The 16,858-nt window shown below is 38.2% G+C and overlaps 1 long non-coding RNA gene across 1 annotated transcript in view; it reads right to left on the reverse strand.

Annotated features, from left to right (window-relative positions):
- LOC144579497 (uncharacterized) overlaps positions 1–16,858 on the reverse strand; it is a 229,532-nt gene that overhangs the window by 110,971 nt on the left and 101,703 nt on the right. The gene's annotated exons all lie outside the window — the stretch shown is intronic.

Here is a 16,858-nt window from a genome sequence, read left to right on the forward strand (position 1 = left end):
AGATAACTCTTATTTAGAAATTAAAGTTGCACATTTTTTCCTTTAGAAGTTTTAACATATCACATGCATTACATGCATAGGAAAATCCTAATAATATTCATTTTTCCTATACTTATCTATGACCTATTACACTTTCCTGTAACTTTTGGTTTTTCCTTTATATTTCTAGGATTCTGAAAGTTTGTGGTGATGTTCCTTCTTGTGTATATCTTTTGATCTATTGCAGAAGTTAGCAAAGCTTTCTTGGAAGGACCCAGAGAATAAATATTGTAAGCTTTGCAGGACATAAATCCTCTATCTCAATTACTCAACTCTGCCACTGTAGTGTCAAAGTAATTGCAGGCATTATTAAACAAGTGAGCATGACAGTGTTTCAATAAAATTTTATTTAGAAGAATAAGTGGCTGTCCGAATTTAATCTATGCACCATAATTTGCTGCCTCTGATCTATTGTGTGGTACATCTAGTGGACCCTTTCAACATAATTCTTAATTACATTAGAGATTTATCATTTTTCTCTGATTCTTTTTCTTTCTTTTCATCTGTCTTCCATTTCTGGAACTATAATTAAACAGATTATGGTGTAAAAAGTTTGATTTTATGTATATTCCCTCCTATTTTCCATATTTTTATATTGTTATTCTTTTGTATCTCCAAATTTACTTAATTAGGGATTTCCAAAGAAAGAGAATCAATAGGATGAGAGTGTGTCTATCTATCTATCTATCTATCTATCTATCTATCTATCTATCTATCTACCTACCTATCCACCTATCAATCTATCCTTCTATCTATCTTCCAAATCTACAATGTGGAAAAGCATGCTTGAGACTTAAAAGGATTTATAATCCAGTTTGAGTCCAAAGGTAGCAGGCAGAGTTCCAGGAAGAGCTGATGTTTCAGATGAAGTTTGAAAGCAGTCTCCTGAAGAATTTTTTTTTTCTCAAGGGAGGCTCAGTAATTTTTTGTGTGTGCTAATCAGGCCTTCAATAGATTAGTTGAGACTCACTCCTGTTATGGAGGGCATCCTGCTTAATCTACTTATTAAAATGTCAATCTCATTCAAAAACACCCTGTCAAAAACATCCAGAAAAATGTCTGACCAAATATCTGGGTAATGTATAGTCCAGTTAAATTACTGTATAAAATTAACTAACACATGTTTCTTCTATTTCATCTTTTTAAATTTTTATTCTGCTATTACATATTTAATTTTCAAAAGCTTGTTCTTATTTTCTGAGTACTCTTCTTTCATAAGATCCTATCTTTTTGTTTTTATTTGAATGCAGTTTATTATCTTGTTTCTATAAGAACATTATATTTGTTTAGCTTTCTCTTTCTTTAGTTTTTTTTTTCTGGTCTTTACATAATTTCTATTTTTTGAGCTCCCATTTTCAGTTTGTTTTATTTTCTGCCTTTCATGTTAGAGGATTTACTCAAATATCTGCCAGTCCTTGAGTATTCATTCATCAATGAGATTTAAGATAGTGAAAAATTAATTTGAATTTCAGATTGTATGACTGGGACTTTCTGATTAATGGGCCTCATTGAATGATGCTAAAACAGATATCTGATCATATTATTGGAGATTCCCTCAAATGCCAATATCTGTACAGTTTTAGTCTGGTCAAATTTCTTAGAGAGAAAAGCCTTTCACTCTTCTTGACTTTGGGCATATAAACCAGCTTCCATTTTGAAGGAAGTCAAGTTGTAGAAAAGGGAGTTCAGCAATCTTACCATTCAGGTAATAGACTTTTGCTTTAGTTTCCTATTTTTAATACATGTCTTTTCCCAACCTCAGCTTTGTCCTGGGTATCCACATCAAGAGCAATGTTAGTTTCAATTGTCCAAAGAGTAAGTTACCCACATTCTTTGGCCTAGTTTGGGGAAGAGCAACACCTGGCATTCTAGCCAGAAGAAGATAGCTGAAATTGTAAAATGTTAAAAAAATTGACTTTTGATGAATCCTCATCTTCCTCTCTTCAACTGTCTTCTCATTACTACCTTATGAGATACCAGGTGACTTTCCTGAGCCTTTTCTCAGTTTTGTAACATGAGTCATCTTGTTTCTTCTGATCTTCTTCATGCTCCTTCAGTCATTTGGGTTTTGCTTCCACCCCACTGATGATGTGGTTTGCATTAATCCATTTGCTTTCCATCTTCTTAAATTTTGTTGACGTGCCTCGTCTGCTTACTTACACCTTACTTTTTTTCCCCACTGGATACTTTGGGGTTTATATCATATTTATTCCTTTACAGGCATGATAATGGCACTTCAGAAGATCCAAAGAAAAATGTATGCTGTAAATGCATAATGTTTAAATGAAAAACAGTAGCAAATTGTTATTGTTTTCCTGCTACATTCCAGATACTTTTATATACATAGAGGAAGAAACAAATGACATATGGTCTCTGCCCTCTCAAATCTTTATTGTAGTAGAGGGAGATAATCAACAAATAATGAAATAAATGTACAAGATAGTTTTTGGTACTCATAAGTATTATTTTTAAAAGATAAAGCAAGTAAAGGGTAACTGGGTAACTGATGGAGGGAATCTATTAAGACAGGGAATCAAAAAGTCTTTCTCTGAAGAGGTGATATTTAAACAAAAACCCATATTAGTTAAGGACATGAGGCAAGTTAGAAACTGGGAGTAAATATTTACAAATAGTGGGGTCAGCAAAGACCTCACGGCAAGAAAAAACTGGACACTCAAAACACCAAAAAGACAAGTGTGTCTGGGAGGAAATGAGCATGAAGAAACACAGTACAAAACCACAAAGGTGAGGAAAGACCAGATCATTTAGGACTTTCTGGGTCTTGGTAAGAAGCTTGAGATTTGTTAAGAATGAGATGGAAATGTTAAAATCTGATTTTCTTTTTTTTTAAAGAAATTTCTTTTTGCCATTCTACAAAGACTAGACTCTTGAGAACATAGAGGGAAAGCAGAAAGACCTGCTGAATACTATTGAACTAATCCAGAGGAATGAATTTTACATCTTGAACCCAACTGGCAATGGAGGATTAAGGTAATGAGGTGATATCAATAAGGCATAAATGGTAAAGCTACTTACATTGCTCGTAAGAAAAACTGGAAAGTAACTGCTTGAGGAATAGATCAATAAAAGTCAAAAGTTTCCTTTTAATACATATTACTTTTGAGAGATGACAAGCAGCAGCTTAACTACCTCAATCTAAAATTTAGGATAGTCAGTAATGATATCTAAAGTTGTGGGACAAGACGAGATTATGTAGAACAGAGAATTACAAACTATAACCCTGAGTCCAAATATTACCATTGGTTGTTTTTCTTAAAACATAAAAACATTTCTTTTTATATGTTATATATGGCAATTTTTGCACTACAATGGCAGAGTTAAGTAGTTGTAATAGAAACTATATTGCCTAAAGGTTAAAATATTTACTATCTGGTCTTTTTTGGAAAAAAGTTTTCTGACTTTTGATCTTGTTGAAGACAAATAAGAAAAGAAAGTCAAGGATCAAGTTCTGGGGTTCACCAATATTTAAAGATTGGAATGATGAAGGTGACCCAGTGAAAGACACTGAGAAGAAATTGCCAGTGAAGAAAGAAAAACCAGGTGAGTGTGATGTCCTAGGAAGCAAGTAAAGCCTTAGGAGAAAGAAGAGTATTTATGACAGATGTTGCTGAGAGGCAATCTAACATGAGGATTATGAAACTTGACAAGATATATTTGTGGTGACCTTGACAAGTACATTTTCTATGGAGCAGCAGCAACAAAGTCTACTTGCTGTGTGTTACAAGAGAGTGGAAGGCAAGAATGTGAAAAAAATGTGTATAAAAATTCTTTTCAGTTTTGCTGTAAACACAAGTAGAAAAATCAGATTGTAACTGAAAGGAGAAAAGGAGTGAAAAAAGAAAGCACAGGTTGGTTTGCCATGAAGACTTTAAGATGAAGATCAGAGTACAGAAAGGTTGTGTTTGCAGAATCAACATCTGTGGAAGGGAAGGAAAGATTGGGTAAAGAAACAACCAATAGGTCGAACAAGAAATCACAAGGGAAATGTTACAATATCTTGAGACAAATGTAATGAAAATACAGCATAACATAACCTGTGGGATGAAACAAAAGTAGTTCTAAGAGGGAAGTGTATAGCAAAAAATGTCTACATTAAAAACAAGAAAGAGGGGCCAGGTATGGTGGCTCACACTAGTAATCCCAGCACTCTGAAAGGCTGAGCAGGTGAATAACTTGAGCCCAGGAGTTCAAGATTAGCCCTGGCACCATGGTGAAACCTCATCTCTACAAAAACTACAAATGTCAGCTGGCCATGTTGATGCATGCCTATAGTCCCAGCTACTCAGGAAGCTAAGATGAGAGAATTTCTTGAGCCCCAGAAGTGGAGGTTTCAGTGAGACAAGACTGTGCCACTACACTTCAGCATGGGCAACAGAGTGAGATCCTGTCTCAAAACAAAACAAGAAGAAGAAAGATTCAAAGTAAATAACCTAACATTACACCTCAAGGGACTGGAAAAAAAGGAACAAACTAAATTCAAAGTTCACAGAAGAAAGGAAATAGTAAAGATCAAAAAAGAAATAAATCAAATAGAAATACCATAGAAAAACAAAACTAAGAGTTTGTTTTGAACAAAAAAAATCAACAATCCCTTACCTAGACTAAAAATAATTAAAAAACAAAATCACCAATGAAAGTAGATACATTAAAATAGTTGTCTCAAAAATTAAAAAGGATCATAAAGGATGATTATGAACAATTATATATAAGGAAATTAAACTGCCTGGAAGAAATGGATAAATTCCTAGAAAAATACAACCTACCAAGATTGAATCAGGAAGAAGTAGAAAGACTGAACAGAACAATAACAAATAAAGAGATTAAAGAAGTATAAAACACCTCTCAACAAAGAAAAGCCAAGAAGCAAATGGCTTCATAGCTAAATTTAACCAAATATTCAAAGAAGAATTAATACTAATACTCCTGAAACTCTTCCACAAAACAAAACTAGAGGGACTACTTCCAAACACATTTTTTTAATTGCATTTTAGGTTTTGGGGTACATGTGCAGAACCTGCAAGACATTTGCATAGGTACACACATGGCAGTGTGTTTTGCTGCCTTCCTCCCCTTCACCCACATTTGGCATTTCTCCCCAGGCTATCCCTCCCCAGCTCCCCCCGCCCCGATGTCCCTCCCCTATTCCCCCCAATAGACCCCTGTGTTTGGTACTCCCTTCCCTGTCCATGTGTTCTCATTTTTCATCACCCACCTATGAGTGAGAATATGCGATGTTTGATTTTCTGTTCTTGTGTCAGTTTGCTGAGAATGATGTTCTCCAGGTTCAACCATGTCCCTACAAAGGACACGAACTCATCATTTTTGATTGCTGCATAATATTCCATGTTGTATATGTGCCACATTTTTCCTGTCCAGTCTAACATCGATGGGCATTTGGGTTGGTTCCAGGTCTTTGCTATTGTAAACAGTGCTGCAATGAACATTCCTGTGCATGTGTCCTTATAGTAGAATGATTTATAGTCCTTTGGATATATACCCAGTAATGGGACTGCTGGGTCAAATCGAATTTCTATTTCTAAGGCCTTGAGGAATCGCCACACTGTCTTCCACAATGGTTGAACTAATTTACACTCCCACCAACAGTGTAAAAATGTTCCTATTTCTCCACATCGTCTCCAGCATCTGTTGTCTCCAGATTTTTTAATGATCACCATTCTAACTGGCATGAGACAGTATCTCAATGTCGTTTTGATTTGCCTCTTTCTAATGACCAGTGATGATGAGCATCTTTTCATATGTTTGTTGGCCTCATGTATGTCTTCTTTTGTAAAGTGTCTGTTCATATCCTTTGCCCATTTTTGAATGGTCTTGTTTGTTTTTTCTTGTAAATCTGTTTGAGTTCTTTGTAAATTCTGGATATCAGCCCTTTGTCAGATGGGTAAACTGCAAAAATTTTTTCCCATTCTGTTGGTTGCCGATTCACTCTAGTGACTGTTTCTTTTGCCATGCAGAAGCTGTGGAGTTTGATTAGGTCCCATTTGTCTATTTTTGCTTTTGTTGCCAATGCTTTTGGTGTTTTGGTCATGAAGTCCTTGCCTATGCCTATGTCCTTAATGGTTTTGCCTAGATTTTCTTCTAGGGTTTTTATGGTGCCAGGTCTTATGTTTAAGTGTTTGATCCATCTGGAGTTAATTTTAATCTAAGGTGTCAGGAAGGGGTCCAGTTTCTGCTTTCTGCACATGGCTAGCCAGTTTTCCCCACACCATTTATTAAACAGGGAATTCATTCCCCATTGCTTGTTTTTGTCAGGTTTATCAAAGATTGTATGGTTGTGGATATGGTGTGTTGCCTCCGATGCCTCTGTTCTGTTCCATTGGTCTCTATCTCTGTTTTGGTACCAGTACCATGCTGTTTTGATTACTGTAGCCTTGTAGTATAGTTTGAAATCCGGTAGTGTGATGCCCCCTGCTGTGTTCTTTTTGCTTAGAACTGACTTCGCTATGCGGGCTCTCTTTTGGTTTCATATGAAGTTCATGGTGTTTTTTTCCCGTTCTGTGATGAAAGTCAATGGTAGATTGATGGGGATAGCATTAATTCTGTAAATTACTTTGGGCAGTATAGCCATTTTCACGATATTAATTCTTCCTAATCATGAACATGGAATGTTTCTCCATCTTTTTGTGTCCTCTCTTATTACATTGAGCAGTGGTTTGTAATTTTCCTTGAAGAGGTCCCTTACGTTCCTTGTGAGTTGTATTCCCAGGTATTTTATTCTTTTTGTAGCAATTGTGAATGGCAGTTTTTTCTTGATTTGGCTCTCTTTAAGTCTGTTATTGGTGTATAGAAATGCTTGTGATTTTTGCACATTGATTTTATATCCTGAGAGTTTGCTGAAGTTGCTAATCAGTTTCAGGAGTTTTTGGGCTGAGGCTATGGGGTCTTCTAGGTATACTATCATGACATCTGCAAATAGTGACAATTTGGCTTCCACTTTTCCTATTTGAATACCCTTTATTTCTTTTTCTTGCCTGATTGCTCTGGCTAGAACTTCCAGTACTATATTGAATAGGAGTGGTGAGAGAGGGCATCCTTGTCTAGTGCCGAATTTCAAAAAGAATGCTTCCAGTTTTTGCCCATTCAGTATGATATTGGCTGTTGGTTTGTCGTAAATAAATTTTATTACTTTGAGATACTTTCCACCAATACTGAGTTTATTAAGGGTTTTTAGCATAAAGGGCTGTTGTATTTTGTCAAATGCCTTCTCTGCATCAATTGAGATAATCATGTGGTTTTGTCTTTGGTTCTGTTTATGTGGTGAATTACGTTTATAGACTTGCATATGTTGAACCAGCCTTGCATCCCCGGGATGAATCCTACTTGATCATGAGGAATAAGTTTGTTGATGTGCTGTTGCAATAGGCTTGCCAGTATTTTATTGAAGATTTTTGCATCTATGTTCATCATGGATATTGCCTGAAGTTTTCTTTTCTTGTTGGGTCTCTGCTGGGTTTTGGTATCAGAATGATGTTGGTCTCATAAAATGATTTAGGAAGGATTCTCTCTTTTTGGTTTATTTGGAATAGTTTCAGAAGAAATGGTACCAGCTCCTCTTTGTGTGTCTGGTAGAATTCGGCTGTGAACCCATCTTGACCTGAACTTTTTTTGTGTGGTAGGCTCTTAACTGCTGCCTTGACTTCAGACCTTGTTATTGGTCTATTCATAGTTTCGGCTTCCTCCTGGTTTAAGCTTGGGAGGACACAGGTGTCCAGGAATTTATCCATTTCTCCCAGGTTTACTAGTTTCTGTGCATAGAGTTGTTTGTAATATTCTCTGATGATGGTGTGAATTTCTGTGGAATCTGTGGTGATTTCCCCTTTATCATTTTTTATTGCATCTATTTGGTTGTTCTCTCTTTTCTTTTTTATCAATCTGGCTAGTGGTGTGTCTATTTTGTTGATCTTTTCAAAAAACCAGCTCTTGGATTTATTGATTTTTTGAAGAGTTTTTATGTCTCTATCTCCTTCAGTTCTGCTCTGATCTTAGTTATTTCTTGTCTTCTGCTAGGTTTTGAGTTTTTTTATCTTGCTCCTCTAGCTCTTTCAATTTTGACGATAGGGTGTCAATTTTGGATCTCTCCACTCTTCTCATTTGGGCACTTATTGCTATATATTTTCCTCTAGAGAATGCTTTAAATGTGTCCCAGAGATTCTGGTATGTTGTGTCTTTGTTCTCGCTGGTTTCGAAAAACTTCTTTATTTCTGCCTTCATTTCATTGTTTATCCAGTCAACATTCAAGAGCCAGTTGTTCAGTTTCCATGAAGCTGTGCAATTCTGGGTTAGTTTCTGAATTCTGAGTTCTAACTTGATTGCATTATGGTCTGAGAGACTGTTTGTTATGATTTCAGTTGTTTTGCATTTGCTGAGGAGTGCTTTACTTCCAATTATACGGTCAATTTTAGAGTAGGTGTGGTGTGGTGCTGAGAAAAATGTATATTCTGTAGATTTAGGGTGGTGAGTTCTGTAAATGTCTATCAGATTTGCTTGCTCCAGGTCTGAGTTCAAGCCCTGGATATCCTTGTTTATTTTCTGTCTGGTTGATCTGTCTAATATTAACAGCGGAGTGTTAAAATCTCCCACTATTATTGTGTGGGAGTCTAAGTCTTTTTGTAAGTCATTAAGAAGTTGCCTTATGTATCTGGGTGCTCCTGTATTGGGTCCATATAGATTTAGGTTCGTTAGCTCTTCTTGTTGTATCAATCCTTTTACCATTATGTAATGACCTTTTTTGTCTCTTTTTATCTTTGTTGCTTCAAAGTCTATTTTATCAGAGATGAGAATTGCAACTCCTGCTTTTTTTTTTTTTTTGCTCTCCATTTGCTTGGTAAATCTTCCTCCATCCCTTTATATTGAGCCTTTGTGTATCCTTGCATGTGAGATGGGTTTCCTGGATACAGCACAGCAATGGGTTTTGGCTTTTTATCCAATTTGCCAGTCTGTGTCTTTTGATTGGGGCATTTAGCCCATTTACATTTAGGGTTAATTTTGTTATGTGTGAATTTGATACTGCCATTTTGATGCTAGCTGGCTGTTTTGCTCATTAGTTGATGCAGATTATTCATTCTGTTGATGCTCTTTAGCATTTAATGTGATTTTGGAATGGCTGGTACTGGTTGTTCTTTTCTATGTGTAGTGCCTCTTTTAGGAGCTCTTGTAAAGCAGGCCTGGTGGTCACAAAATCTCTGAGTAGTTGCTTGTTCACAACGGATTTTATTTTTCCTTCACTTATGAAGCTCAGTTTGGCTGGATATGAAATTCTGGGTTGAAAGTTCTTTTCTTTAAGGATGTTGAATATTGGCCCCCACTCTCTTCTTGCTTGTAGAGTTTCTGCCAAGAGATCTGCTGTGAGTCTGATGGGCTTCCCTTTGTGGGTGACCCGACCTTTCTCTCTGGCTGCCCTTAGTATTTTCTCCTTCATTTCAACCCTGGTGAATCTGACGATTATGTGCCTTGGGGTTGCTCTTCTTGAGGAGTATCTTTGTGGTGTTTTCTGTATTTCCTGGATTTGAGTGTTGGCCTGCCTTGCTAGGTTGGGAAAATTTTCCTGGATAATATCCTGAAGAGTATTTTCCAGTTTGAATTCTTTCTCTTCTTCCCCTTCTGGTATGCCTGTCAAATGTAAGTTAGGTCTCTTCACAAAGTCCCACATTTCTTGGAGACTTTCTTCATTCCTTTTTGTGTTTTTTTCTCTTATCTTGGTTTCTCATTTTATTTCATTGAGTTGATCTTCGACTTCTGATATTCTTTCTTCTGCTTGGTCAATTCGGCTGTTGAAACTTGTGCATGCTTCACGAAGTTCTCATATTGTGTTTTTCAGCTCCTTCAATTCATTCATATTCCTTTCTAAGTTATCCATTCTTGTTATCATTTCCTCGAATCTTTTTTCAAGGTTCTTAGTTTCTTTGCATTGATTTAGAACATGTTCTTTTAGCTCACAGAAGTTTCTCATTACTCACCTTCTGAAGTCTAATTTCATCATTTCGTCACAGTCATTCTCCGTCCAGCTTTGTTCCCTTGCTGGTGAGGAGTTTTGGTCCTTTGTAGGAGGTGAAGTGTTCTGGTTTCGGGTGTTTTCCTTCTTTTTGCACTGGTTTCTTCCCATCTTTGTGGATTTATCCACCTGTCGTCTGAGTAGTTGCTGACTTTTTGATTGGGTCTCTGAGTGGACGCCCAGATTGTTGATGATGAGGTATTTCTGTTATTTGGTTTTCCTTCTACCAGTCTAGCCCCTCTGCTGTATGACTGCTGAGGTCCACTCCAGGACCTGCTTGTCTGGGGTACACCTGTAGCAGCTGCAGAACAGTGAGGGATGCTACCAGTTTCTTCTTCTGCTATCTTTGTCCTAGAATGATGCCCGCCTGATGTCAGTCTGATCAGTTCTTTTTGAGGTGATTCTGGATATACAGGGGTCAGGGAGCTGCTTGAGGAGATGGTCTGTACTTTATAGAAGCTCAAGTGCTGAGCTGTAAGCTCCATTGTTCATTCAGGGCTGTTAAGCTGCTATATTTATGTCTGCTGCAGCAGAACTCTTAAAACCCCTTTTTTTCCTCAGATGCTCTGTCTCGGAGAGTTGGGGCTTTCTTTATGAGTGTCTGTTGCACTATCCTGCCCAGCTAGGAGGCAGTGTAGTCACTATTTGCCTGCCAAGGCTCCGCCCTGCTGATGCAGGGTTCACCCTGTTGCTGCAGGCTCTGCCCTGCTGCCACGGGCTCTGACCTGCAGCGGAGTCTCTCTGTTATGGCGGACTGCCTTGGCAATGGCAGGCTGCATCAGCAATGGGAGTGTATCTCAGTAGGGGCAGATTGCCTCAGTAATGGCGGATGCCCCTCCCCCACCGAGCTGCACCATCCTGGCTTTAGCTGTGCCCACAGTGAAACTCTCCACCTGGAGCATTTCGAATTGCCATTTTGTTTGTCCCTGTGGGGGCAAAACCCATTGAACTTGGTTGCCTGGCTCCCTGCCTCAGAGCGCCTTTCTTTGTTTTTGTTTTTTTAAATTGAACAGATGGCTCTCTCCCAGGTGTTTCGGTTGCCTGCTGTTAGGGCACCAGGATCTGTGTGATTTCCCGTGCAGCAAGTCACTGCGCTGGCTCAAACGCCACTTCCCAGGAATCTCCTGGTCTGGCTCACTGTCCAAGTCCCATTTAATCAGATGGATATGCTAATCTGCCCTGCCAAATCTCAGATTGCTGGTTTAACAGGGCACCCGGGCCAGTGTGTTTTGTGCGGATTGTTGTGGAGTGCTGCTGCACTGCGGCACTGGCCAAAGTGGCCGCAACAGCCAAAATGGCTGTGCTTGCATCCCGTGTCTTTCCTACACCTGGGAATTTCCCCGTTATGTGGCAACAAAGATCCATCTGGAAATGTGGCTTTGACTCACCCTCTGAGTGTTCACTGAGAGCTGCGATCCTGAGTTATTCTTACTGCACCATCTTGAATCTTAAACCTCCAAACACATTTTACGAGAAAAGTATCACCCTAATATCTAAGCCAGACAGATACGTCACAATAAAAGAAAATTACAGGCCATTTTCTCTGAGAATCATTGATGCAGAAATCCTCAAAAAAATATTAACAAATTTATCTACATATCAAAAAAATCATATATCATGATTAAGTGGAATTTATCCTCAGCATGCAAGTTTGGTTTAACATATGCAAATCAATAAATGTGATACATCATATTAACAGAATGAAAGCTAAAAAATCACATAATTATCTCACTTTACACAGAAAAAGCATTCGACAAAGTTCAACATTCTGTTTTGATAAAAGTCATCAACAGTTTAGGTAAAAGGAAAGTTTCTCAACATAATAAAGATCATTTTTAAAAAAAAAACTCACAACTAACGTTATGATAAATGGAGAAAAACTGAAAGGATATTTACTAAGATCCTACACAAGGGAAGGATGTTAACTTTTGCAATTTTTATTCAACACGGTACTGGAAGTACTAGCAAGAGTAATCAGACAAGAAAAAAATAAAACAAAAGGCACCCAAATTCGAAAAAAAGAAGTAAAATTACTTCTTTTTGCAGATGAAATGATCTTATATGTAGAAAACCCTAGAGTACACACACACACACACACACACACAAATTGTTAGAACTAATAAATGAATTAAGTAAACTTGCAGGATACAAAATCAACATGCAAAAAACTAGTAGCATTTTTATACATAAATAACAACCTAGCTGAAAAATATGCCAATAAAACAATCACATTTATGATGGCATATAAATACCTAATAATAGATGTAACTAGGCAAAAAGAAGATATATACAATAAAAACTCTAAGACAAGTTGAATAAGACAGAAATAAATGAAAAGATATCCTATGCTCATGAGTTCAAAGGATGAATATTGTTAAAATGTTTATGCTGTTTAAAGCTACATACAGATTCAATCCCTGTATAAATAGCAATGACATTTTTTTTGTTGTTGAGATGGAGTCTTGCTCTGTTGCCAGGCTGGAGCACAGTGGTGCAGTCTCGGCTCACTGAAACCTCTGCCTCCCAGGTTCAAGCAATTCTTCTGCCTCAGCCTCCCGAGTAGCTGGGACTACAGGCACGTGCCATCACACCTGGATAATTTTTGTATTTTTAGTAGAGACAGGGTTTCACCATGGTGGCCAGGATGGTCTCGATCTCTTGACCTGGTGATCTGCCCACTTCAGCCTCCCAAAATGCTGGGATTACAGGTGTGAGCCACTGTGCCCAGTCAGCAATGACATTTTTTACAGAAACAGGAAAAAATATTTCTAGAATTTCTTAGGAAGTAAAAAAATTGCCAAAGTAATTCTAAGAAAGGAAAACAAAATTGGGGCATTATAATTACTGATTTCAAATTATTTCATTAAAAAAGCAGTAATTGAAACCGTATTGGTACTGTCATTAAAACAGACATATTGACCAGAGGAATAGAATAGAGAGCCCAGAAATCAATTCGAACATATAGGGTCAACTAATTTTTGACAAGGGCACCAAGAGAACACAATTGGAAAATAACAGTTTCTTTAATAAATGGCATTAGGAAAACTTTATTTCTATAAGCAAAAGAGTAAAACTGAATTTTTCTACCATATGCAAAAATCAACTGAAAACAGATAAAAGAGTTAAACATAAGACCTGAGACCATAAAATTGCTTGAAAAGAACAGAGGGGAGAAAGTTCCTTGACATTGGCCTTGGCAATGATATTTGGATATTATACCAAAATCTTGGGCTATATAACAATAAATAAACAAATATTACTACATCAAACCGAAAGCTTCTGCATAGTAAAGGAAACAATAAACAAAATGAAACAGCAGCCTATGGATTGGGAAAAAAATATTTACAAACCAGTTAGTATCCAAATTTTATAAAGCACTCATACAACTCAGCAGTAGAAAAACAAGTAACTCAATTAAAAATTGGACAAAGGACCAGATTCAAGAAGAAGGCATAAAAATGGACCACAGGTATATGAAAAGATGCTCAACATTATTAGTCATTAAGAAAATGCAAATCAAATCCACTATGAGTTATCACCTCACATTCCTTAGGATGGCTATTATCAAAAAGTCAAGAAATAACAAAAGTTGGCAAAAAATGTTTGTGTGGAGAAAAGAGAACCCTTGTACACTGTTGGCAGAGATGTAGATTGGTGTAGCCATAATGGAAACAGTGTGGGGCTTCCAGAAGAAATTAAAAATAAAACTATCAGATTTCCTTTGGGCAGATACCAAAAGGAAATGAAATAATCACCCCATAAAGATATCTGGACTCTCATGATCATTGCAACATTATTCACAAATAGCCAAGATATGGAAACAACCTAAGTGTGCTTTGACAAATGTATGGATAAAAAATTGTGTGTGTGTGTGTGTGTCCTCAATATTAATTCAATTTTGTCATTCAATTGTGTATTGATTATCTGCCTTATACACACACATGCACAATGAAATATTCAGCCTTAAAAAGGAAGATTTCACAATTTGTCCCAACATAGATGGATGTGGATGATATTATGCTAAGTGAAATAAGGCAGACAGAGAGAAACATTGCATAATCTCATTTATGTGTGGAATCTTTAAAGAAGAGTAAAAATATACAGAGATGGAGAATGAAAGAGTGGTCATGAGGAGCTGGGCATGGGAAGGAAACAGGGAGAAGTAGGTTACAGGTTACAAAGCGGCAGATATGTAGGATTAACAAGTCCAGTGATATATTGTATAACATGAGAACAATAGTTAATAAAATTGTCAGCAGATACAAGGTGGCCAAATAGGAACAGCTCTGTGGTGCAGTTCCCAGCAAGAACAATGCAGAGGGTGAGTGAGTGATCAACACATTTCCAAACCTGTCATTACTGCCCACAGACCAAGAGATTGCTGGGATGAAAAGCACCATGAGTTTTCAGCACAGCTGTTTCAGCTGGCACAGCAGGTCTCCACACAAAAACTCAAACAAATCTGGGTGGCCATTTCAACTGGTGCCTGGAACACCAGGGAGACAGAGCCGTCCATTCAACTAAATAAAAGGGGGCTGAAACAGGGAGCCAGGTGATCCGGCTCAGTGGGTCCCATGCCCACAAGGACCAACAATGTGAAATGCTCTGAATTGTGAGTTTCACAGCAAGTGAAGCTGGACACAGGATGGTCCAGCGCTGTGAAGGAAAGGGCATCTGCCATTACTGAGGCAGTCCACCACTACTGAGGCAGTCGCCATTATTGAGGCAGTCCACCATTATCAAAGCAGTCCACCATTACTGAGGCAGTCCCCCATTACAGAGGCAGTTCACCATTACTGAGGCAGTCCCCCATTACAGAGGCAGTTCACCATTACTGAGGTAGTCTGCCATTACTGAGGCAGTTCTAACTACACCTCTGTAAACAAAATCACAAGGAAGTTCACACAGAAGCTGGGCAGAGCCCATGGCAGCTCAGCAACACCTCTGCTGGCGGACTGTGACTAGGCTACCTCCTTGCTGGGCAGGTCATCTCTGAAAAAAGGCAGCAGCCTGTCAGGAACTGAAAAATAAAGCCCCACCTTCCCAGGACAGAGCACCCAGGAAAAAAAGGTGGTTATGAGTTCTGCTGTAGCAGACTTAAATGCATCTGCCCAGCAGCTCTGAATGGAGCTCATAGCTCAGCACTTGAGCTCCTATAAGGGACAGACTATCTCCTTAAGCAGCTCCCCGACCCCTATATATCCAAAGAGACACCTCATAAAGGACAGCCCAGGTTGACATCTGGCAGGTATCCTTCTGGGACAAAGATAACAGAAGAAGAAACTGGCAGCAACCCTTACTGTTCTGCAGCTGCTGCAGGTGATCCCCAGACAAGCAGGGTTTGGAGCTGACATCCAGCAGTCCTTCAGCACAGGGGCCTGACTGTTGCAAGGAAAACTCAAAAAACACAAAGAAATTGCCTCAACATCAACAAAAAGGACATCCACTCAAAGACCAAATCCAAAAGTCACCAACTACAAAGACCACAGGTAGAAAAATCCACTAAGATGGGAAGAAACCAGCGCAAAAAGGGTGAAAACACCCAAAACCAGAATGCCTCTCCTCCTCCAAGGGACCACAAATCCTCCCCAGCAGGGGAACAAAGCCGGATGGAGAATGAGTTTGATGAATTGACAGAAACAGGCTTCAGAAGGTGGGTAATAACAAACTTATCTGAGCTAAGAGAACATGTTCTAACCCAATGCAAAGAAACTAAGAACCCCGAAAAAAGTTTTGACAAAATGCTAACAAGAATAAATAGCTTAGAGAAGAATATAAATGACTTAATGGAGCTGAAATACACAATACAAGAACTTCATGGAGCATACACAAGTTTCAATAACCAAATCGACCAAGCAGAAGAAAGGATATCAGAGATTAAAGACCAACTCAATGAAATAAAATGAGAAGGCAAGATTAGAGAAAAAAAGGTGAAAAGGAATGAACAAAGCCTCCAAGAAATAGGGGATTATGTGAAAAGACCTAATCTATGTTTGATAGGTGTACCTACCTGAATGTGATGGAGAGAATGAATCCAAGCTGGAAAGCACTCTCCAGGATATTATCCAGGAGAACTTCCCCAACTTAGCAAGGCAGGCCAATATTCATGTCCAGGAAATACAGAGAACACCACGAAGTTACTCCTCAACAAAAGCAACCCCAAGGCACATAATCATCAGATTCTTCAGGGTGGAAATGAAGGAAAAAATGCTAAAGGCAGCCAGAGAGAAAGGTCAGGTTACCCACAAAGGGAAGCCCATCAAACCCACAGAAGATCTCTTGGCAGAAACCATACAAGCCAGAAGAGAGTGGGGGCCAATATTCAACATCCGTAAGGAAAAGAACTTTCAACCTAGAATTTTATATCCAGCCAAACTAAGCTTCATAAGTGAAGGAGAAATAAAATCTTTATGAAGAAGCAATTGCTGAGAGATTTCATTACCAGCAGGCTGCCTTATAAGAGCTCCTAAAAGAGAAACTAAACATAGAAAGGAACAACCAGTACCAGCCACTCCAAAAACATATCAAATGGTAAAGAGCATCAACACAATGAAGAAACTGCATCAACTAATGGGCAAAACAACCAGCTACCATCAAAATAGCAGGATCAAATTCACACATAACAATATTACCCTTAGATGTAAATGGGCTAAATGCCCCAATCAGAAGACACAGACTGGAAAATTGGATAAAAAGTCAAAACTGATTGGTGTGCTGTATCCAGGAAACCTATCTCACGTGCAAGGATACACATAGGGTCAAAATAAAGGAATGGAGAACGATTTACCA

Source organism: Callithrix jacchus, chromosome 1 (genome assembly GCF_049354715.1).
Source record: "Callithrix jacchus isolate 240 chromosome 1, calJac240_pri, whole genome shotgun sequence".
Classification (NCBI taxonomy): domain Eukaryota; kingdom Metazoa; phylum Chordata; class Mammalia; order Primates; family Cebidae; genus Callithrix; species Callithrix jacchus.